Source organism: Kogia breviceps, chromosome 15, assembly GCF_026419965.1.
Source record: "Kogia breviceps isolate mKogBre1 chromosome 15, mKogBre1 haplotype 1, whole genome shotgun sequence".
Classification (NCBI taxonomy): Eukaryota; Metazoa; Chordata; class Mammalia; order Artiodactyla; family Physeteridae; genus Kogia; species Kogia breviceps.
Window position 1 is genome coordinate 44,369,089 of NC_081324.1, and position 23,680 is coordinate 44,392,768.

Consider the following 23,680-nt stretch of genomic DNA (forward strand, 5'->3'; position numbering starts at 1 on the left):
GGTTCCAGAGTGTGGCAGGCTCCCTGGGGCTAGTGAGCACAGCACTGTCTCCTGCTCGCCTTTCAGGGTGCACCCTTCTTCCAGTATGCTGTCTGGATGCAGCTTGCTCTCTCCATTCCTGATTCCTAGTCTCTCTCTCTCCCTCTCAACACTTTTCTTCCTGCTGCTTCAGGAGGAAAGCCGTCCTCACCACCTCCATTCATTCCGTCTTTTCTTTCTATTAGTTTCCCCTTTTCCACACTACCTGTGGGCAGAATGTAGATCTGAAATTTGTATTACTCTATTTATCAGAGGAAATTTTACGTTCTGTATTTTCACTAGAAAATGTAAATGCCCCCTCTTCCAAGCTTTTTTTTTACTCTTAAAGAAGATCCAACTAATAAAATTGCTTGGTATTCATTCAGACTTAATTAAAACCCATTCTGCTAGAGCTTGAAGAAAAGCAAGCTGCTGTGTGTATTGGGGGGGAGGGGATTGAGCGTGTGGGAGTGGACGCACTAAGTCTGATGCCCCCTCTGGAGTCCATTAAGAAGGGCAGCACACAGAAAGGGGCGGGGTAACACAAAATCTCAAGTAATTCTTAAGTTTCTTTCAGAAAACTTATCCCTCAGGGAACAACAGTTCATTTCTCTCCATGAAACTTCATTCCTAATTTTCTCAGTTGACCATAAAATATCCTGGAAATTGCATACCTGGGTGTTACTCCCAAAGGGAATCCTCTGAAACTGGTTTCTTCTTGAACAAAGTGCCTGGAATGCCTCAGGTGATTCTCATTTTAGGAAAGACTTGATATAGTGAGAGCAGATGAGATCTGGCCAATTTCATACACAGAGACATATGTTGTCCAAGAAACTCACATTTTGAAGGGGATGCTTGTGAAGCCCAGAGGAGTATGGGACTTGCCTATCACTGCATGGTTTGTCTATGGTGGAGACTGAGCACCAGTCCCATCCCCGGTGTCCAGGTTAGGATGACAAGTCACTACTGGGCAGAAATTATGGGCACGTGTCTCATCATCTACAAAGTGCAAGCTATTTCACACTCCAGAAGTTGAAGATCAAAGCAAGGAGAGTCAGAAATGGGGTTTGCTAGGTTCAGTTTAAATGAATGAAGATAGGATATACCTACAATCTACATGGAGCCTCCCTTTCCTCCATATACATAAACGGTCTTCCCTTAGTAACAATTATAATAGGCCTTTGGTAAATGAGGATCACTGTGTACTAAGTTTTACAAACTCTTCTATAGTCCTCCAGGGATTTGATAACTTTCTTATTTCCCCAGTGCTCTCCAAGAAGAGGTATTCTGTATAAAAGATTTACCAACTGCTTATCTTCATATGATGTGGATAATATTAAAGGCACTGAATTATCTCTTACCTGCACAACTTTTGCTCTGCTCCAAGAGACACTGTCTTCTGTCACTCTAACTTCCCATTCCTACCACTAAAGGCCTTCCTATTCCTCTTTCAACTTATTCCTAAAATTCAACCATTTGAGACTCTGAGGAAACTTAAGATGATCTAGTCTAGTGGTGTTCAAACGTTTTATAACCATGGTCAAAAATATAGTTATGTCAACAACCAATACACACATATACAAACTTATACTCTTACTATGTGTGATATACTCTATTTCCTTTTCTTTTATGTTCTATCTAATTCCATTAAAAATATTTCCCTGTATAGGCTTGCTAAATTGACTTCATGACTCATTGTTGGGGGTGTGTGACCCACAGTATAAAAACATTGATTTAATCCAATTCTCTAATTTCATAAATAAGCAAAGTACGGTGAAGAAACTTAAGTGACATGTCCAAGAATTGAACCCAAATATGAATAGAATTCTTAGTCTAGTTATGCAGAGCTGCAAGCCTTGGAATGTAGACGTTTAATAATATCTCTTCATGATTTTTCTTTTAGAAGCATAGATCCTCCCATAATCTACAGCTACTGGAAGAGACAATTTTGATAACAATGTTAAGAATTGATTGAATACGGGTAATTCAATCAAGTATATTTTCCATGTACATGGAATATGTTTAGTTAGTTTTTCAGATTATGAAAGTTAATTTTTAAAAATTTAATTTTATTTATTTATTTTTATACAGCAGGTTCTTATTAGTTATTTATTTAATACATATTAGTGTATATATGTCAATCTAAATCTCCCAGTTCATCCCACCACTCCCCACCAACCATTTTTCTAGATTCCACATATATGCGCTAATATGCAATACTTGTTTTCCTCTTTCTGACTTACTTCACTCCGTATGACAATCTCTAGGTCCATTCCCGTCTCTGCAAATGGCACAATTTTGTTCCTTTTTATGGCTGAGTAATATTCCATTGTATATATGTACCACACCTTCTTTATCTATTCCTCTGTCTACGGACATTTAGGTTGCTTCCATGACCTGGCTATTGTAAATAGTGCTGCAATGAACATCGGGGTGCATTTCAAATTCTGGTTTTCTCCAGATATATGCCTAGGAGTGGGATTGCTGGGTCATATGGTAATTCTATTTTTAGTTTTTTAAGGAACCTCCATACTGTTCTCCATAGTGGCTGTATCAATTTACATTCCCACCAACAGTGAAAGAGGGTTCCCTTTTCTCCATACCCTCTCTGGCACTTATTGTTTGTAGGTTTTCTGATGATGCCCATTCTAACTGGTGGGAGGTGATACCTCATTGTAGTTTTGATTTGCGTTTCTCTAATAATTAGTGATGTTGAGCAGCGTTCCATGTGCTTTTTGGCGATCTTGAGACACAAAGATGAATGAGACAGTGGTAGAGTCTTGGATCAAGGTGTATCCGTAGGCATGGAAGGAAATGAACTAATTCAATTCATGCTATGAAAGATTTTAGATGACTAACTGGTCATATGAGATTGACAGATATTTAATGGATGCCTACAAGGGTGACTGTATTTTCTAAAACTCAACTTCGTTTAACAATAATGAGTACATAAGGGGATAACAAATAGATGATTTTAAGTTAAGACTGAAAGAGCTAGTGATCAGTGTGAACCCATCCTGGAAATCCAGGAGGTATGGTTACTACTAATTATTGTACCCGACACTTAAAATCAACAGTTGTTCCAGAATTTCAAAACTCCTTATAAACCAATTTTCATTTTGCATAGATTTTCCCGTTGACAACATGATGGATGTTTTCTAAGTAATCACTGCTAATCAGTCTATCATGGAGCTCAGTGGTTTTAATTTCAGGTATCATTTCTCAGCCCTTTCTTCCTGCTAAGCTACATATTTTTCTGTCTTAGCTGAGGATGCTTCACGAGTACTTTGCCAAAACATGCAGTGAGCTGAACACACCCTTACCTTCAGATAAAGGACATCCCTTTCGATTCTAGGAAAACCATAATTGCTAAGCCAGTGGAATTTTCTGTGGTCTTTTCTCCCCTTCCTTCTTCTCTCTCTAGGGGAGGGAAAAGTGTGGAGGGAGGAGTCTGGTGTCCTCCTGACCTGCTGCTGGGTACTCCTTTCTGAGGTAGCTTATGGTGCAGGGCAGAAAGGAACTGTTGACTTGGAGAGAGACTGGGAGAAGCCAGAGTTAATGGAGGATAGGTGTCCTGTTCCCTCTTGTTCTGGTAGAGAATAGCTTCTCTTTCAGATTCTCATGCTTGCTTCCTCTAAGAGGAAAATGAGGCTCCCCTGAGCCTCCCATCAGAAAATCTGAAGATTGAGAGAGGAAGGCATTAACTCCCTAAAATAGTCGATTACCAGAATATGGTAAAGGATTTAACTTTCTTTTGTTTTCATTTCTTTAGGTAATCAGTTGGTTTTCACTGATAAATTTTATGAAATTGGAATGGGTGGAAAAGTGTTAAGGTTCCAGTTAACTGTTTTAGTGCTTGCTGTGTGATTTGGTCCAAAAGTACTAGTCGATGTCGGTAGTTAGTTGGAAGCATTTTGATTCTAACCATTCTGTGAAGATTATACTCTGTATGAATAGATAACAGCCATCAGAAACAGTTAATGAATCTTGTTAGCTTGTGATATTTGTTTGGGGTTTGCACTCCAGCTTGTAATTGTTGTGAAAAGGATGAGTGTATAAGCCAAATTTCCCTCATGGGTCCAGGTCTTCTGTCCTCTCCATTCAAGAGTTGAACATTTACGGCTTCCCTGGTGGCGCAGTGGTTGAGAGTCCGCCTGCCGGTGCAGGGGACGTGGGTTCGTGCCCCGGTCCGGGAGGGTCCCACGTGCCGCGGAGCGGCTGGGCCCGTGAGCCATGGCCGCTGGGCCTGCGCGGCCGGAGCCTGTGCTCCACAACGGGAGAGGCCACAACAGTGAGAGGCCCGCATACCGCAAAAAAAAAAAAAAAAAAATTAAAAAAAAAAAAAAAAAAAGAGTTGAACATTTAATCTTATTTTTTTCAGTGTCATTTGTCACAGTGTCTTCTCTCCTCCCAGTATCTCAGTGCAGGTGAAGCAGAAGATGTAAATTCTCTAAGTTAAGGGAGGCTGGGTGAGGGGTGGAAACATTGGTTTAAAACTGTGGAAATGTAAAATAACAAGGAACAGGCTAGAACTTGATTGAAATCCACCAATTGTGAAAGATTAGTCAGGGTTTAATGTATTCTGGACACTGTAAAAATCTCAAATTTTTTGAAATTAAGACCACAGGTAAGTAATAAGTGCCATCCCAGGATGGGATTTACCATCATCATGTCAGATCATGTCCTATTTTTGCTGGGAATATTTTTTCCCTCTAAAGCACACATTTAAATCTAAGGATTCTTTCTGTTGGATGGTTAACCTAGTTCTATCAGTGAGCCCACAGATGGTACCCTGGTGTGCCAGTGTGGCATTGTGGTTCAGATTTTCTCATGACTTTTTGGGGGGAGAGATGCTTTTCAGCATCTTAAATTGTTAGATGATAATTTGGTGTTTTAAAAGAAAATTATTGCTCAGTACTTTGGTTCTAGGATTATACCTACATAGATCAGGGCTGAACACATTATACAAAGACAGCAGAGCCTGTATTGTCTTCAGTCTAAAAACTAAGTAAGTTTTATGGACATCAAAATTAACCTGTGACAACTTAAGCCTTGATAGCACGGGATATCTAAATATTCCTCTAGAGTGCTGGCATCCTTACAAACGAATATGAGCTTCATATTAATAGGAAACATCTATTGGATACTCGGACTCAATCTCAGAACTGGAAGGGAAACTGGAACTCCAGAAATGTAAAAAATATAGCTATGATTATTGCACTGTAGTGTATAAAGTGTTTTCACTAACATCCTGGACTACCTTGTTAATAATGTGTTGTAATATACAGATTTTTAAATATGTGCATAGTCTTTGATCCAGAAATTTCAATTCAAAAGGAAATAATGCAAAGTGCGTGCAAAGCTATACACACGAAGATATTAATCAAGTCACTATTTACAATATAAAAGAAGTGGAAGAAACCTCAATGTTCATTCATGGAATGAAATATCCCCTAAGATACTTTTAAAGAATTTTAAATATAAAAAGTAGGCACAAACTTTTGTATATAATAATCTCAACTTTAAAATTATATGCAATGAATAATGTTGTAGAGAAAGGGTGTAGAGACTAAGTACTAACTACAGATTTGGTTTTCTTGGGCATTACCTGTCAGCCAAAGGGTAGAGCTATGATAGCATTAACTGAAAGGAAAACTATCATGGTGTGAGCAGTAGATGTCTCTGGGTAAATGGAACATGATTTCCATTTTCTTTTTATTTATTTTTTTGAATTTTCTTTAATTAATCTTTTTATACAGCGGGTTTTTATTAGTCATCAATTTTATACACATCAGTGTATACATGTCAATCCCAATCTCCCAATTCATCACACACACACACACACACACACACACACACACACACACACACACACACACACCTGCCATTTTCCACCCTTGGTGTCCATACGTTTGTCCTCTACATCTGTGTCTCAATTTCTGCACTGCAAACCAGTCATCTGTACCATTTTTCTAGGTTCCACAAATATACGTTAATATACGATATTTGTTTTTCTCTTTCTGACTTACATCACTCTGAATGACACTCTCTAGATCCATCCACTTCTCTACAAACGACCCAATTTCTTTCCTTTTTATGGCTGAGTAATATTCCATTGTATATATGTACCTCTTCTCTATCCATCCATCTGTTGATGGACATTTAGGTTGCTTCCATGACCTGGCTATTGTAAATAGTGCTGCAAGGAACATTGGGGTACATGTCTTTATGAATTATGGTCTTCTCTGGGTAAATGTCCAGTAGTGGGATTGTTGGATCATATGGTAATTCTATTTTTAGTTTTTTAAGGAACCTCCATGCTGTTCTCCATAGTGGCTGTATCAATTTACATTCCCACCAACAGTGCAAGAGGTTTCCCTTTTCTCCACACACTCTCCAGCATTTGTTGTTTGTACATTTTCTGATGATGCCCATTTTAACTGATGTGAGGTGATACCTCATTGTAGTTTTGATTTGCATTTCTCTAATAATTAGTGACGTTGAGCATCTTTTCATTTGCTTCTTAGCCATCTGTATGCCTTCTTTGGACATTTGGAGAAATGTCTATTTAGGTCTTCAGTCCATTTTTGGATTAGGCTGTTTTTTAAAAAAATTTTGACCTGCATGAGCTGTTTATATATTTGGGAGATTAATTCTTTGTCTGTTGATTCATTTGCAAATATTTTCTCCCATTCTGAGGGTTGTCTTTTCATCTTGTTTGTAGTTTCCTATGCTGTGCAAAAGTTTTTAAGTTTCATTAAGTCCCATTTGTTTATTTTTGTTTACATTTCCATTACTTTAGGAGGTGGGAAAAAAAAGATCTTGCTGTGATTTATGTCAAAGAGTGTTCTTCCTATGTTTTCCTCTGAGAGTTTTATAGTGTCCGGTCTTACATTTAGGTCTCTAATCCATTTTGAGTTTATTTTTGTGTATGGTGTTAGGGAGTGTTCTAATTTCATTCTTTTACATGTAGCTGTCCAGTTTTCCCAGCATCACTTATTGAAGAGACTGTCGTTTCTCTATTGTATATCCTTGCCTCCTTTGTCATAGATTAGTTGACCATAGGTCTATGGGCTTATCTCTGGTTTTATATCCTGTTCCATTGATCTATATTTCTGTTTTTTTGCCAGTACCATATTGTCTTGATTACTGTAGCTTTGTAGTATAGTCTGAAGTCAGGGAGTCTGATTCCTCCAGCTCCGTTTTTTTCCCTCAAGACTGCTTTGGCTATTCAGGGTCTTTTGCATCTCCATACAAATTTTAAGGTTTTTTGTTCTAGTTCTGTAAAAAAATGCCACTGGTAATTTGATAGGGATTGCATTGAATCTGTAGATTGCTTTGTGTAGTATAGTCATTTTCACAATATCGATTCTTCCAATCCAAGAATATGGTATATCTCTCCAACTGATAGTATCATCTTTAATTACTTTCATCAGTGCCTTATAGATTTCTGCATACAGGTCTTTTGTCTCCCTAGGTGGGTTTATTGCTAGGTATTTTATTCTTTTTGTTGCAATGGTAAATGGGAGTGTTTCCTTAATTTCTCTTTCAGATTTTTCATCATGAGTGTATAGCAATGCAGAGGATTTCTGTGCATTAATTTTGTATCCTGCAGATTTACCAAATTCATTGATTAGCTCTAGTAGTTTTCTGGTGGCATCGTTAGGATTCTCTATGTAGAGTATCATGTCATCTGCAAACAGTGACAGTTTTACTTCTTCTTTTCTGATTTGTATTCCTTTTATTTCTTTTTCTTCCCTGATTTCTATTGTTAGGACTCCCAAAACTATGTTGAGTAATAGTGGTGAGAGTGGACATCCTTGTCTTGTTCCTGATCCTAGAGGAAATGCTTTCAGTTTTTCACCGTTGAGAATGATGTTTGCTGTGGGTTTGTCATATATGGCCATTATTATGTTGAGGTAGGTTCCCTCTATGCACACTTTCTGGAGAGTTTTTATCATAAATGGGTGTTGAACTTTGTCAAAAGCTTTTTCTGCATCTATTCAGATGATCATATGGTTTTTATTCTTCAATTTGTTAATGTGGTGTATCACATTGACTGATTTGTATATATTAAAGAATCCTTGCATCCCTGGGATAAATCCCACTTGATCATGGTGTATGATCCTTTTAATGTGTTGTTGGATTCTGTTTGGTCGTATTTTGTTGAGGATTTTTGCATCTATATTCATCAGTGATATAGGTCTATAATTTTCTTTTTTTGTAGTATCTTTGTCTGGTTTTGGTATCAGGGTGATGGTAGCCTCATAGAATGAGTTTGTGAGTGTTCTTTCCTCTGCAATTTTTTGGAAGAGTTTGAGAACCATGGGTGTTAACTCTTGCCTAAATGTTTGATAGAATTCACTTGTGAAGCCATCTGGTCCTGGACTTTTGTTCGTTGGAAGATTTTTAATCACAGTTTCAATTTCCTTACTTGTGACTGGTCTGTTCATATTTTCTGTTTCTTCCTGGTTCAGTCTTAGAAGGTTACACCTTTCTAAGAATTTGTCCATATCTTCCATATCTTTATTGGCATAGAGTTGCATAGAGTCTCTTAGGATGCTTTGTATTTCTGAGATGTCTGTTGAAACTTTTCATTTCTAATTCTATTGATTTGAGTCTTCTCCCTTTTTTTCTTGATGAGTCTGGCTAATGGTTTATCAATTTTGTTTATCTTCTCAAAGAACCAGCTTTTACTTTTATTGATCTTTGCTATTGTTTTCTTTGTTTCTATTTCATTTACTTCTGTTCTGATCTTTATGATTTCTTTCCTTCTGCTAACTTTGGGTTTTGTTCATTCTTCTTCCTTTAGTTCCTTTAGGTGTAAGGTTAGATTGTTTATTTGAGATTTTTCTTGTTTCGTGAGGTAGGCTTGTATAGCTATAAACTTCCCTCTTAGAACTGCTTTTGCTGCATCCCATAGGTTTTGGATCATCGTGTTTTCATTGTCATTTGTCTCTAGGTATTTTTTGATTTCTTCTTTGATGTCTTCAGTGATCTCTTGGTTATTTAGTAACATATTGTTTAGCTTCCATGTGTTTGTGTTTTTTACATTTTTTTCCCTGTAATTCATTTTCAATCTCATAGCATTGTGGTCAGAAAAAACGCTTGATCTGATTTCAATTTTCTTAAATTTACTGATGCTTGATTTGTGACCCAAGATATGATCTATCCTGGAGAATGTTCTGTGCCCACTTGAGAAGAAAGTGTAATCTGCTGTTTTTGGATGGAATGTCCTATAAATATCAATTAAATCTATCTGGTAATTGTGTCATTTAACGCTTGTATTCCTTATCAGTTTTCTGTTTGGATGATCTGTCCATTGGTGTAACTGAGGTGTTAATGTCCTCCACTATTATTGCATTACTGTCAGTTTCCTTTTGTATAGCTGTTAGCAGTTGCCTTAGGTATTGAGGTGCTTCCATGTTGGGTGCATCTTGGATTGACCCCTTGATCATTATGTAGTGTCCTTCCTTGTCTCTTGTAACATTCTTTATTTGAAAGCCTATTTTATCTGATATGAGTATAGCTACTCCAGCTTTCTTTTGATTTCCATTTGCATGGAATATCTTTTTCCATCCCCTCACTTTCAGTCTGTATGTGTCCCTAGGTCTGAAGTGGGTCTCTTGTTGACAGCATATATATGGGTCTTGTTTTTGTATCCATTTAGTGAGACTGTGTCTTTCGGTTGGAGCATTTAATGCATTCATGTTTAAGGTAATTATCAATATGTATGTTCCTATTACCATTTTCTTAATTGTTTTCAGTTTGTTTTTATAGGTCTTTTCCTTTTCTTGTGTTTCCTGCCTAGAGAAGTTCCTTTAGCATTTGTTGTAGAGCTGGTTTGGTGGTGATGACTTCTCTTAGCTTTTGCTTGTCTATAAAGCTTTTGATTTTTCCATCGAATCTGAATGAGATCCTTGCCAGGTAGAGTAATCTTGGTTGTAGGTTCTTCCCTTTCATCACTTTAATTATATCATGCCACTCCCTCTGGCTTGTAGAGGTTTTGCTGAGAAATCAGCTGTTAACTTTATGCGAGTTCCCTTGTATGTTATTTGTCATTTTTCCCTTGCTACTTTCAATAATTTTTCTTTGTCTTTAATTTTTGGTAATTTGATTACTATGTGTCTTGGCCTGTTTCTCCTTGGGTTTATCTTGTATGGGACTCTGCACTTCCTGGACTTGGGTGGCTATTTCCTTTCATATGTTAGGGAAATTTTTGACTATAATCTCTTGAAATATTTTCTTGGGTCCTTTCTCTCTCTCTCTTTTCCTTCTGGGACCCCTATAATGTGAACGTTGTTGCGTTTAATGTTGTCCCTGTGGTCTCTTAGGCTGTCTTCATTTCTTTTCATTCTTTTTTCTTTATTCTGTTCTGCAGAAGTGAATTCCACCATTCTATCTTCCAGGTCACTTATCCGTTCTTCTGCCTCAGTTATTCTGTTATTTATTCCCTCTAGTGTATTTTTCATTTCAGTTATTGTATTGTTAATCTCTGTTTGTTTGTTCTTTAATTCTTCTAGGTCTTTGTTAAACATTTTTGCATCTTCTCGATATTTGCCTCCATTCTTTTTCTGAGATACTGCATCATCTTCACTATCATTATTCTGAATTCTTTTTCTGGAAGGTTGCCTATCTCCACTTCATTTAGTTGTTTTTCTGGGGTTTTATCTTGTTCCTTCATCTGGTACATAACCCTCTGCCTTTTCATCTTGTCTATCTTTCTGTGAATGTGGTCTTTGTTCCACAGGCTGCAGAACTGTAGTTTTTCTTGCTTCTGCTGTGTGTCCTCTGGTGAATGAGGCTATTTAAGAGGCTTGTCTCTTTTTATGTTTTTATATTTTTTAAATTTTCTACTGCAAGCACACATTAATTTTATACTAGGAATATAATCAGTGGTGCACCAATAGGAAAAAAAGTCTTAAAATCCTAACACTGACTTTTCTGTTGATTTCATTTCTATTCCTTGTAAAAGTAGAAAGCATATTATTCTTGAGGTGAAAGCCTGGGTCTTAGTGTTCATGTTGTGCTCCTTCAGCAGATGGTCTTCCAGGGAGGGTCATCCAGTTTTAAGGGCATTTACTGGCTTGGTGTTTTTAGGTTAGAGTGCCTTCTTTGGGACATAGCTGGCATAACTGGTTGCCGCCATTTGCTGATGATATGAAATGCACAATTCAAATATGATTTTGTGATGTGGGCAGTTAATTATTCTGTTAGCCCATTGATCAGGACGTGTAGGTGAAACTCAAAGCAGTCCCTCACTGCTTTGTTTCATTGAAAGAACTTCCTCTGATCTCCTCACCAACAGCCTCCTCCTCCTCCTGTCTACTCCAGAGCAAACTTCACAAGTGATTTTGAAGTCACTGTTCTCCTGGTTCTCTTTACCTTCCAGGTTAAAGTTAAAATATCCTTAGCATTTCATAATATTTAGGCCTCAGACTTCTTGTCTATAGAACCATCTTCCTTCATTCACCAGCCTTACTATGCTAAGAGATTAGCTAGTTTCCCTCTGTCTCTTTCTCTCTCTCTGTGTCTCTCTACCATTCTGTTCTATTGACCTGGAATGCCATTCCCATTTCTTCATTTGGCTATTTCCTGTGGTCCTGCCAGACTCAGCTGAAAGGTCACTTCTTCTGAGAAGCCTTTCTCAAATCCACTCATCTGGGTACTCCTCTCTTCTCCTATAGCCCTCTCATTCACACCCCTTATGAAACACTTGTCATACTGTATTTTAACTGTTACTTCTTCCTGCATCTGACTGTGAGGTTCTTGATGGCAAGGACCTTAATTCAACCTCTCTGTTCCCAGCACTCAGCTCACAGGTAACAGTGAAATGCTAAAAACATTTTTAATGAATTTTTAATGAAGGAGCATTGAAATGAGGTCACAGTGGCTCCCATATCATTTTTCTTTTTCTCACTTTTCTTCATCTTTAAAAGGAAGATCATAGGGTGGATTGAATGAGAAAATATTTGAAAAGTAATTAGCATAATGTTTGGTGCATGATAATAAATATTTATTTTTCACTGTTTTTTTTACGTCTCCTATCTAGTTTCAGGTTCCCCACACCTGGTGGCTCATGCCTCACTGGTACAAAAGTCTCCGCCCCATCAGTTCCTCCTTGTTAAATAGATAAGACTTCCCCGTCAAGCAATATGTATGCTGATCACATGCAAACACTGTGACTTTGTACTAACACCTCATCATCACTCACCACACATACTCACTGCCTCCTATTAAACACACATGCAGCATCTCTGTTACCTTTAACTCAGTCATCTTACTCATCACAGCGAAACTCAGATCTATGGATTTCTAACCAAGGCGTGGTCTTTTTAAGAAAAAATTTTCTATACTCAAGATTAATCCTTTATGCCAACGACAGTAAATACAGAGAGGCCTCAATTTTTATTTTTTCCCCTCAACTCACTTTTTCCACATTGTATATTAGTACCCCTGCATTACCTTTCTTATGCACAATTCAAACTGCACATGAGTTAATGAACAAGCACTTGGTGCCAGCACGTGATACCCCCCCTGCCAACAGTTCAGTACCAATCACCATCTTTAGCTGCAAAAAAGAATTTATTTGTATAATTATTGCAATGGTTTTATTGTGTTTTCCTTTATTATTTTTTCTGCACTCAATTTCACTTAATTTTATTATTTTTTAAAATGATAAGACACAATCTTTTGCTTATTCACTTTCTTAACAATCCACAAAAGCACTGGCAGGGCTTCCCTGGTGGTGCAGTGGTTGAGAGTCTGCCTGCCAATGCAGGAGACACGGGTTTGTGCCCCAGTCCAGGAAGATCCCACATGCCGTGGAGCAGCTGGGCCCGTGAGCCATGGCCACTGAGCCTGCGCGTCCGGAGCCTGTGCTCCGCAACGAGAGAGGCCACAACAGTGAGAAGCCCGCGTAACACACACACACACACACACACACACACACACACACACACAAAGGCACTGGCAAATCTCCAACAGTAATTCTTTCCTAGTATGAACTCTATTTTTTCACTTAATTTTATTTCAAATAAGCTGAAATAGAATTTAAAGACGTTTTCAGAAATTAATTTTTATTATCTGTATTTATTATATAGTCCATGTTTAAAAGATTGTAACAACAATTTACACATGGACATATGGTAACATTCAAGGAAAAGAGTAAAAAATTATATCATATTTAGTGACAGTAATTGTTGGCTTTTGGGGAATGGGATTTTTTCCATGTAATATGTTTAATAAGTGTAATATTTAGGATTCATTTATTTGGTTTTCATGGTTGTTTTTGAAATATATTATGATGGAAAGTAAATGAATTGTATCTTACTGTTGGGAACTTTATTTTGTCCTCTACTGTACAATTTTCTGTTTTTTTTTTTTTTGTTGTTGTTGTTGCTGTACATGGGCCTCTCACCGTTACCATTACCGAAACCATTACCATGGTTTCTCTTTCAATCTTATATTGCCCTTTTATCTTTCTCTCTCTCTCTCTCTCTCTTTTTTTTTTTTTTTTTTTTTCAGTACGCAGGCCTCTCACCGCTGTGGCCTCTCCCATTGCGGAGCACAGGCTCCGGACGCGCAGGCTCAGCGGCCATGGCTCACGGGCCCAGCCGCTCCGCAGCATGTGGGATCTTCCCGGACCGGGGCACGAACCTGTGTCCCCTGCATTGGCAGGCGGACTGTCAACCACTGCGCCACCAGGGAAGCCCCTAATTTTCTGTTTTTTTTCTTTCTTTCTTTCTTTTTTGGTTACTGAACTTATATATAAGAAATAGAGGAAATGATTTTGAAAGAAAATAAAAACTATCAACCAGTCAATGGTTGTAATGAAAAGTATTTATCAGCAGTCTCAAATTTCCAGAAGTTTTAACTTTTTTCTGAAGTATTTATCCTGTGTAAAATATCACACTAGAAAAGGCAAAGCATTAGATTAATGCTATTTTTGAAGGTCTCAAAGTTATTCATTTATACATTCAATTTAATTTTATTTTTAATCAAAATTCCATGAAGTTTGCTATTTTTTCTAAACTTGAGTGTATCAGAAGTGCCAAGATAATTTTAAAAAATAGGTAATAGGTGGTGACACCCATTACAATGTACACGTACATTGTACAATGTACAATGTAGTACATCTGTAACAATAGTCAGTTATCAGCATACTTAATAATATGTCAGTGTAATAAAGGAGAGATTAGAAATGTATCTAAGCATATATGGTAATTTATAATAATCATTTAATGGTTCATTCTTTTATTCAATCAACTTATATTTATTGATTGTCAGAATCTGCATAAATGATGGGTATACATCAGGTAATCATAATTCTTACTAGATTATTAAAAATTTAAGAATTGTTTAAATCAATTATTATTAAGTTTGTGTTTAATCAAGTCCTATCAAGAACTGTTGGTGGCAGGCGCTTGCCCGGCTAAGCCTGCACGGGGCCACGTAGGTAGCTCCCAGCTCTGCAGGTGGCATCTGGGTCCCAACCCCTGCGCCCATGGCCCTAGACAAAGACAAGGGCTCAGCTGAGGCTCAGCAGCTGGCACAGCTGTTGGGTTAGGTCACGGTGGAGTCTGATTTTTGCTATGCTTCCCTTCGCTGTTAGCTGTTGAGGAAGTGTCCATCCCTGTGTCCCAGATGAAGAGCCATTTGTGAGTACCAGCATCTGTGCTATCAATGTGAGACCTAGTTGGTCTATTCATTGATTGCTCAGTTGAGCACTCAATTCATTCATTTTGCCAATCGAGACTTTTGGATGGAACCTGACTCACCTGTTTCTTTCCAAGAAAAGCATGGTGAAGGCTTCAGCCGTAAGTTGCCTCTTTCTCTGTGCCCAGAGACCACGCTCACCATTTCTCTGTGCAGCCCTGCATTGTGTGGGGCTCACTCCACTCCAGAAGTTCAACAGAACAAGGCACTGGCAATACAACAAACAAGCAGCCACTGATGGTGCCTTCACAGAGCTGATAATTTTGGTGGGAAAAACTAAGGAAGAAGCAAAATTTGTGGCCCTGAACCAAGATGGTGGAGTAGAAGGATGTGCTCTCACTCCTTGTGAGAACACCAGAATCACAACTAGCTGCTGGACAATCATCTACAGGAAGACACTGGAACTCACCAAAAAAGATACCCCACATACAAAGACAAAGGAGAAGCCACAGTAAGATGGTTAGGAGGGGCACAATCACAGTAAAATCAAATCCCATAATGTTGGGTGGGTGACTCAGAGACTGGAGAACACATATAACACAGAAGTCCACCCACTGGAGTGAAGTTCTGAGCCCAATGTCAGGCTTCCCAACCTGGGGGTCCAGCAATGGGAGGAGGAATTCCTAGAGAATCAGACTTTGAAGACTAGTGTGAGTTGATTGCAGGACTTCAACAGGACTGGGGGAAAAAGAGACTTCACTCTTGGAGGGCACACACAAAGTAGTGTGCACATTGGGACCCAGGGGAAGGAGTAGTGACCCCATAGGAGTCTGAACCAGACTTACCTGCTAGTGTTGGATGGTCCCTTGCAGAGGTGGGAGGTGGCTGTGGCTCAACATGGGGACAAGGACACTGGCAACAGAAGTTCTGGGAAGTACTCCTTGGCGTGAGCCCTCCCAGAGTCAGCCATTAGCCCAGCCAAAGAGCCCAGGTAGGTTCCAGTGTTGGGTTGCCTCAGGACAAACAACCAACAGGGAGGGAACCCAGCTTCCACCATCAGCAGTCACATGGATTAAAGTTTACTGAGCTCTGCCCACCAGAGCAACAGTCAGCTCTACCCACCACCAGTCCCTCCCATCAGAAAACTTGCACAAGCCTCTTAGATAGCCTCATCCACCAGAGGGCAGACAGTAGAAGCAAGAAGAACTACACTCCTGCAGCCTGTGGAACGAAAACCACATTCACAGAAAGATAGACAAGATGAAAAGGCAGAGGGCTATGTACCAGATGAAGGAACATATAAAACCCCAGAAAAACAACTAAATGAAGTGGAGATAGGCAATCTTCCAGAAAAAGAATTCAGAATAATGATAGTAAAGATGATCGAGGACCTAGGAAAACCAATGGAGGCAAAGATCGAGATGATGTAAGAAATGTTTAACAAAGACCTAGAAGAATTAAAGAACAAACAAACAGATTAACAATATAATAACTGAAATGAAAAGTACACTAGAAGGAATCAATAGCATAATAACTGAGGCAGAAGAATAGATAAGTGACCTGGAAGACAGAATGGTGGAATTCACTGTTGCGGAACAGAATAAAGAAAAAAGAATGAAAAGAAATGAAGACAGCCTTAGAGACCTTGGGGACAACATTAAATACAACAACATTCACATCATAGGGGTCCAGAAGGAGAAGAGAGAGAGAAAGGACCCAAGAAAATATTTCAAGAGATTATAGTCGAAAACTTCCATAACATGTGAAAGGAAATAGCCACCCAACTCCAGGAAGCACAGAGTTCCATACAGGATAAACCCAAGGAGAAACACGCCAAGACACATAGTAATTAAATTGCTAAAAATTAAAGACAAAGAAAAATTATTGAAAGCAGCAAGGGAAAAATAGCAAGTAACATACAAGGGAATTCCCATAAGGTTAAGGGCTGATTTCTCAGCATAAACTCTACAAGCCAGAAGGGAGTGGCATGATATACTTAAAGTGATGAAAGGGAAGAACCTACAACCAGGATTACTCTACCAGGCAAGGATCTCATTCAGATTCAATGGAAAAATCAAAAGCTTTATAGACAAGCAAAAGCTAAGAGAATTCAGCACCACCAAACCAGCTCTACAACAAACTCTTAAGGAACTTCTCTAAATGGGAAACACAAGGGAAGAAAAGGACCTACAAAAACAAACTGAAAACAATTAAGAAAATGGTCATAGGAACATACCTATTGATAATTACCTTAAACGTAAATGGATTAAATGGTCCAACCAAAAGACACAGAATTGGTGAATGCACACAAAAAGAAGACCCATATATATGCTGTCAACAAGAGACCCACTTCAGACCTAGGGACACATACAGACTGAAAGTGAGGGGATGGAAAAAGATATTCCATGCAAATGGAAATCAAAAGAAAGCTGGAGTAGCAAAACTGATATCAAACAAAATAGACTTTAAAATAAAGAATGTTACAAGAGACAAGGAAGGACACTACATAATGATCAAGGGATCAATCCAAGAAGAATATATAACAATTATAAATATATATGAACCCAACATAGGAGCACCTCAATACATAAGGCAACTGCTAACAGCTATAAAAGAGGAAATTGACAGTAACACAATAATAGCGGGGTACTTTAAAACCTTACTTACACCAATGGAGAGATCTTCCAAACAGAAAATTAATAAAGAAACACAAGCTTTAAATGACACAATAGACCAGATAGAATTAATTGATATTTAAAGGACATTCCATTCAAAAACAGCAGATTACACTTCCTTCTCAAGTGGGCACAGAACATTCTCCAGGATAGATCATATATTGGGTCACAAATCAAGCCTCAGAAAATTTAAGAAAATTGAAATCATATCAAGTATCTTTTCCAACCACAACACTATGAGACTAGATATCAATTACAGGAAAAAATCTGTAAAAAATACAAACACATGGAGGCCAAACAATACACTACTTAATAACCAAGAGATCACTGAAGAAATTTAAAAGGAAATCAAAAAATACCTAGAAACAAATGACAATGAAAAAATGACAACCCAAAACCTATGGGATGCAGCAAAAGCAGTTCTAAGAGGGAAGTTTATAGCAATACAATCCTACCTCAAGAAACCAGAAACATCTCAAATAAACAACTTAACCTTACACCTAAAGCAATTAGAGAAAGAAGAACAAAAAACCCCAAAGTTAGAGAAGGAAAGGAATCATAAAGATCAGATCACAAATAAATGAAAAAGAAATGAAGGAAATGATAACAAAGATCAATAAAACTAAAAGCTGATTCTTTGAGACCATAAACAAAAGTGATAAACAATTAGCTAGACTCATTAAGAAAAAGGGGAGAAGACGCAAATCAATATAATTGGAAATGAAAAAGAAGTAACAACTGACACTGCAGAAATGCAAAGGATAATGAGAGATGACTAAAAGCAACCATATGCCAATAAAATGGACAACCTGGAAGAAATGGACAAATTCTTAGAAATGCACAACCTTCCAAGACTGAACCAGGAAGAAATAGAAAATATGAACAGACCAATCACAAGCACTGAAATTGAAACTGTGATTAAAAATCTTCCAACAAACAAAAGCCCAGGACCAAATGGCTTCACAGGTGAATTCTATCAAACATTTAGGGAAGAGCTAACACCTATCCTTCGCAAACTCTTCCAAATTATAGCAGAGAGAGGAACACTCCCAAACTCATTCCACGAGGCCACCATCACCCTGATACCAATACAAGACAAAGATGTCACAAAGAAAGAAACTATAGGCTAATATCACTGATGAAAATAGATGCAAAAATCCTCAACAAAATACTAGCAAACAGAATCCAACAGCAAATTAAAAGGATCATAGACCATGATCAAGTGGGGTTTATCCCAGGAATGCAAGGATTCTTCAATATATGCAAATCAGTCAATGTGATACACCACATTGAAGGAGAAAACAAATTGAAGGAGAAAAACCATACGATCATCTCAGTAGATGCAGAGAAAACTTTTGACAAAATTCAACACCCATTTATGATAAAAACCTTCCAGAAAGTAGGCATAGAGGGAACTTACCTCAACATAATAAAAGCCATATATGACAAACCCACAGCCAACATTGTTCTCAATGGTGAAAAACTGAAACCATTTCCCCTAAGATCAGGAACAAGGCAAGGTTGCCCACTCTCACCACTCTTATTCAACATAGTTTTGGAAGTTTTAGCCACAGCAATAAGAGAAGAAAAAGAAATAAAAGGAATCTAACTTGGAAAAGAAGAAGTAAAACTGTCACTGTTTGCAGATGACATGATACTCTACCTAGAGAATCCTAAAGATGCTACCAGAAAACTACTAGAGTTAATCAATGAATTTGGTAAAGTAGCAGAATACAAAATTAATGCACAGAAATTTCTTGCTTTTCTGTACACTAATGATGAAAAATCTGAAAGTGAAATTAAGATAACACTCCCATTTACCATTGCAACAAAAAGAATAAAATATCTAGGAATAAACCCACCTAGGGAGACAAAAGACCTGTATGCAGAAAATGATAAGACACTGATGAAAGAAATTAAAGATGATACAAACAGATGGAGAGATATACCATGTTGTTGGATTGGAAGAATCAACATTGTGAAAATGACTATACTACCCAAAGTAATCTACAGATTCAATGCAATCTCTATCAAACTATCAATGGTTTTTTTCATGGAACTAGAACAAAGAATTTCACAATTTGTGTGGAAACACAAAAAACCCCGAATAGTGAAAGCAATCTTTTTTTTTTTTTTTTTTTTTTTTTTTTTTGCGGTACGCGGGCCCTCACTGTTGTGGCCTCTCCTGTTGTGGAGCACAGGCTCCGGACGCACAGGCTCAGCAGCCATGGCTCACGGGCCCAGCCGCTCTGCGGCATGTGGGATCTTCCTGGACTGGGGCACAAACTTGTGTCCCCTGCATCGGCAGGTGGACTCTCAACCACTGTGCCACCAGGGAAGCCCCAAAGCAATCTTGAGAAAGAAAAATGGAGCTGGAGGAATCAAGCTCCCTGACTTCAGACTATACTACCAAGCTACAGTAATGAAGACAGTGTGGTACTGGCACAAAAACAGAAATATAGCTAAATGGAGGAGGATAGAAAGCCCAGAGATAAACCCATGCACATATGGTCACCTTGTCTTTGATAAAGGAGGCAAGAATATACAGTGGAGAAAGACAGCCTCTTTAAGAAGTGGTGCTGGGAAAACTGGACAGCTACATGTAAAAGAATGAAATTAGAACACTCCCTAACACCATACACAAAAATAAACTCAAAATGGATTAGAGACCTAAATGTAAGACTGGACACTATCAAACTCTTAGAGGAAAACATAGGCAGAACACTCTATGACATAAATCACAGCAAGTTCCTTTTTGACCCACCTCCTAGAGAAATGGAAATAAAAACAAAAATAAACAAATGGAAGCTAATGAAACTTAAAAGTTTTTGCATAGCAAAGGCAACCATAAACAGGATGAAAAGACAACCCTTAGAATGGGAGAAAATATTTGCAAATGAAGCAACTAACAAAGGATTAATCTCCAAAATTTACAAGCAGCTCATGCAGGTCAATATCAAAAAAACCCAATCCAAAAATGGGCAGAAGACCTAAATAGACATTTCTCCAAAGAAGATATACAGATTGCCAACAGACACATGAAAGAATGTTCAACATCATTAATCAATAGAGAAATGTAAATCAAAACTACAATGAGATATCATCTCACACTGTTCAGAATGGCCATCATCAAAAAATCAACAAACAATAAATGCTGGAGAGTGTGTGGAGAAAAGGGGACCCTCTTGCACTGTTGGTGGGAATGTCAATTGACACTGCCACTATGGAGAACAGTATGGCGGTTCCTTAAAAAACTAAAAATAGAACTACCAGATGACCCAGCAATCCCACTGCTGGGCATATACCCTGAGAAAACCATAATTCAAAAAGAATCATGTACCACAGTGTTCATTGCAGCTCTATTTACAAAAGCCAGGATATGGAAACAACCTAAGTGTCCATCAACAGATGAATGGATAAAGAAGATGTGGCACATATATACAATGGAATATTACTCAGCCGTAGAAAGAGATGAAATTGAGTTATTTGTAGTGAGGTGGATGGACCTCGAGTCTGTCATACAGAGTGAAGTTAGTCAGAAAGAGAAAAACAAATACCGTATGCTAACACATATATATGGAATCTAAAATAAATAAATAAATAAAAGGTCATGAAGGACCTAGGGGCAAGACGGGAAAAAAGACACAGACCTACCAGAGAATGGACTTGAGGACACGGGGAGGGGGAAGGGTAAGCTGGGACAAAGTGAGAGGGTGGCATGGACATATATACACTACCAAATGTAAAATAGATAGCTAGTGGGAAGCAGCCGCATAGCACAGGGAGATCAGCTCTGTGCTTTGTGACCACCTAGAAGAGTGGGATAGGGAGGGTGGGAGGGAGGGAGATGCAAGAGGGAAGAGGTATGGGAACATATGTATATGTATAACTGATTCACTTTGTTAAAGAGCAGAAACTAACACACCATTGTAAAGCAATTATACTCCAATAAAGATGTTTAAAAAAAAGAAAAGAAATGGCCAAACTGAACATAGCCATTCCGGTGAACCTGGTGACATTCTTATTTTGAAGAATTGCTGAAAAGAGGGATTTAATACAGTACTTATGAAGCAGTAGTAAGAGGTCCAGTGCAATCATGCCAATCCGTGTTGGTCCGAGACCAACATTTGAACTCCCAGTTTTGTCATCAGTGACAGACACACTGGTAACGGAGCTGCTGTCTCCAGTGCTGATGCCCGTGGTACCCGGGTACAAGCACATGTGGTCGGTGTCACAGTCGCAAGCCTTTAACTCCACGATCTGCGGCAATTTGCATGCTGTGTTAAAACTCTCCTTTACTAGGATTGGGATATCGTAATATAAGGGATATAAAGGCTGCTCGGCCGTCAGGATTGCAGAGGTAGCTGAGAAGGAAGAGAAGGGAGAGAAAATAAATTAAAATTTCTTTGGGGTAACCCTTCCTAATACCCAAGACTAACTTAGAGCCTGATTTTTTTTCATGCTCCTTTAATCATAGAATACATTGTATTTTTAAAATTAATGCTTATGATGTTTATTTCCAGAGTTTAATATTATATGCTATTATACTTTAGCATATAATATGCACTCAATTACTATTTGTCCAGTGAATGAAGAATATTGAGCTGCAAGGAAATATTGGAAGTCTTCTATTTGGGATTGTAGTTTACAAATATCCTTCTGAAGACTGTTGTTATCTCTTATTCAAAACTGCTGTCCTATTATTTAAAATTATTCCAATAACTATTATTTTCCTAATTCTTTGTGCTACGATTACCTATTGATTTTTATAGAAACCATTGCTTAAAATATAGGTTGAAATTTGCTTATCAACCCGAGGAGGGTTTAGAGGTGATTTACTCCTAAGTCATAAATAGTAATTGATTAATCCTTAACAGTCAATTATTATTATTATTATTATTATTATTATTATGGGTTACTACTTTCAGTTAGTTATGTGATAAGTTGGCTAGGTCTACCAAAATGTAACCTGTGGTCAAAATAAGAGTCAAATAAGGAATGGCCATAACCTGTTAGGTGAGATTTTATTCTATTTTTTTTTTTTGAATTTTATTTTATTTATTTTTTTATACAGCAGGTTCTTATTAGTTATCCATTTTACACATATTAGTGTATATATGCCAATCCCAATCTCCCAATTCAAGGTGGGATTTTATTCTGTTTTCAACACCAACATGTAAATAGGACCTAGGAATATTCTTTCCAATGTGACTATATTTTTTACAGACAAATGCATAATATCATTTAACTACCTTTACAAACCTTCATGCTGAACATTTTTTCTTATGATTTTACTCATAGTATCAAGGATCTGAATGAGGAAAAAGTGGTTAGCAATTATTTAGAATAGCATATTGGGGTTTGTAGGGAAAGGTGAATTCAGAGTTGTCTTGATTTTAATGGAATTGCTTAGCTTTTTAAAATATTAAAGTGGTTTTGTGGGAAAGGGCTAGAAAACAGGTTACTTAATTTCTTCCAAGTCCTTAATGGTGGCATTTTTTTCTGGCATCATTTTAAGATGAATGGAGAAGCTTGGTGGCCTCAGAAAGGTGGGTTTTTCCACTTACCTTGGACTCTGTAGTCTGACCCCCATCTTACCACCCTACCTCCTGAAGTTTCCTGTTTCCCCAAATGAATATGTGATTAGGGAGCTATTGTAGCCCAAGTGAGGTTCTCTCATAATGTTTCATTTTATATTATACATTTAACATCTCAGGAAAAAGAACCCAAGGTATATAGTGTTATGTTGCCTGAAATTTATTCTCAATTTTTATTGACGTGAGGCCTTCATTTTAAAGTAGCAACAGTTGGTACATACACACATACTATTATGGGCTCTTTACACTCTTGGTGGAAATAGAGTTAGAAAGTATTGTAACAGTGACTTGACTAATTATTTGGTAATTAGTTTTGCTTTTGGTCTTAAAGTATGAGCAACTTTGCATTCTGCTTACCAATTATTGATCTGATATCCCAACTATCCGCTGTCCCTGAGGGTTTCATCAACAACACAGAAGGTAAAGGGAGACCCATAAGAGTGATCGTTAATGCCTGTTGCAGAGATAAGGCTGGAGGGAGAGGCAAGGCAGAGGGTTTCTCTCTCAGCAACAATGACTGGGCAGTAATCATTGATATCAGGAACTTCGTTACATATGGTTCCCGTGTCTGTTTTCCCAGAGCCATCTGAAACAGCAAAACATATCGGGTGTTGGGATAAATGATGTCAGGGAGAAAATTCTTTCTCATATCCCATGATGATGCCACAGCGTAGAGGACTAGTATGACTGATCCCTGAGATGGTGAGTGATAGGTTCCTTCCTGCTTCAATC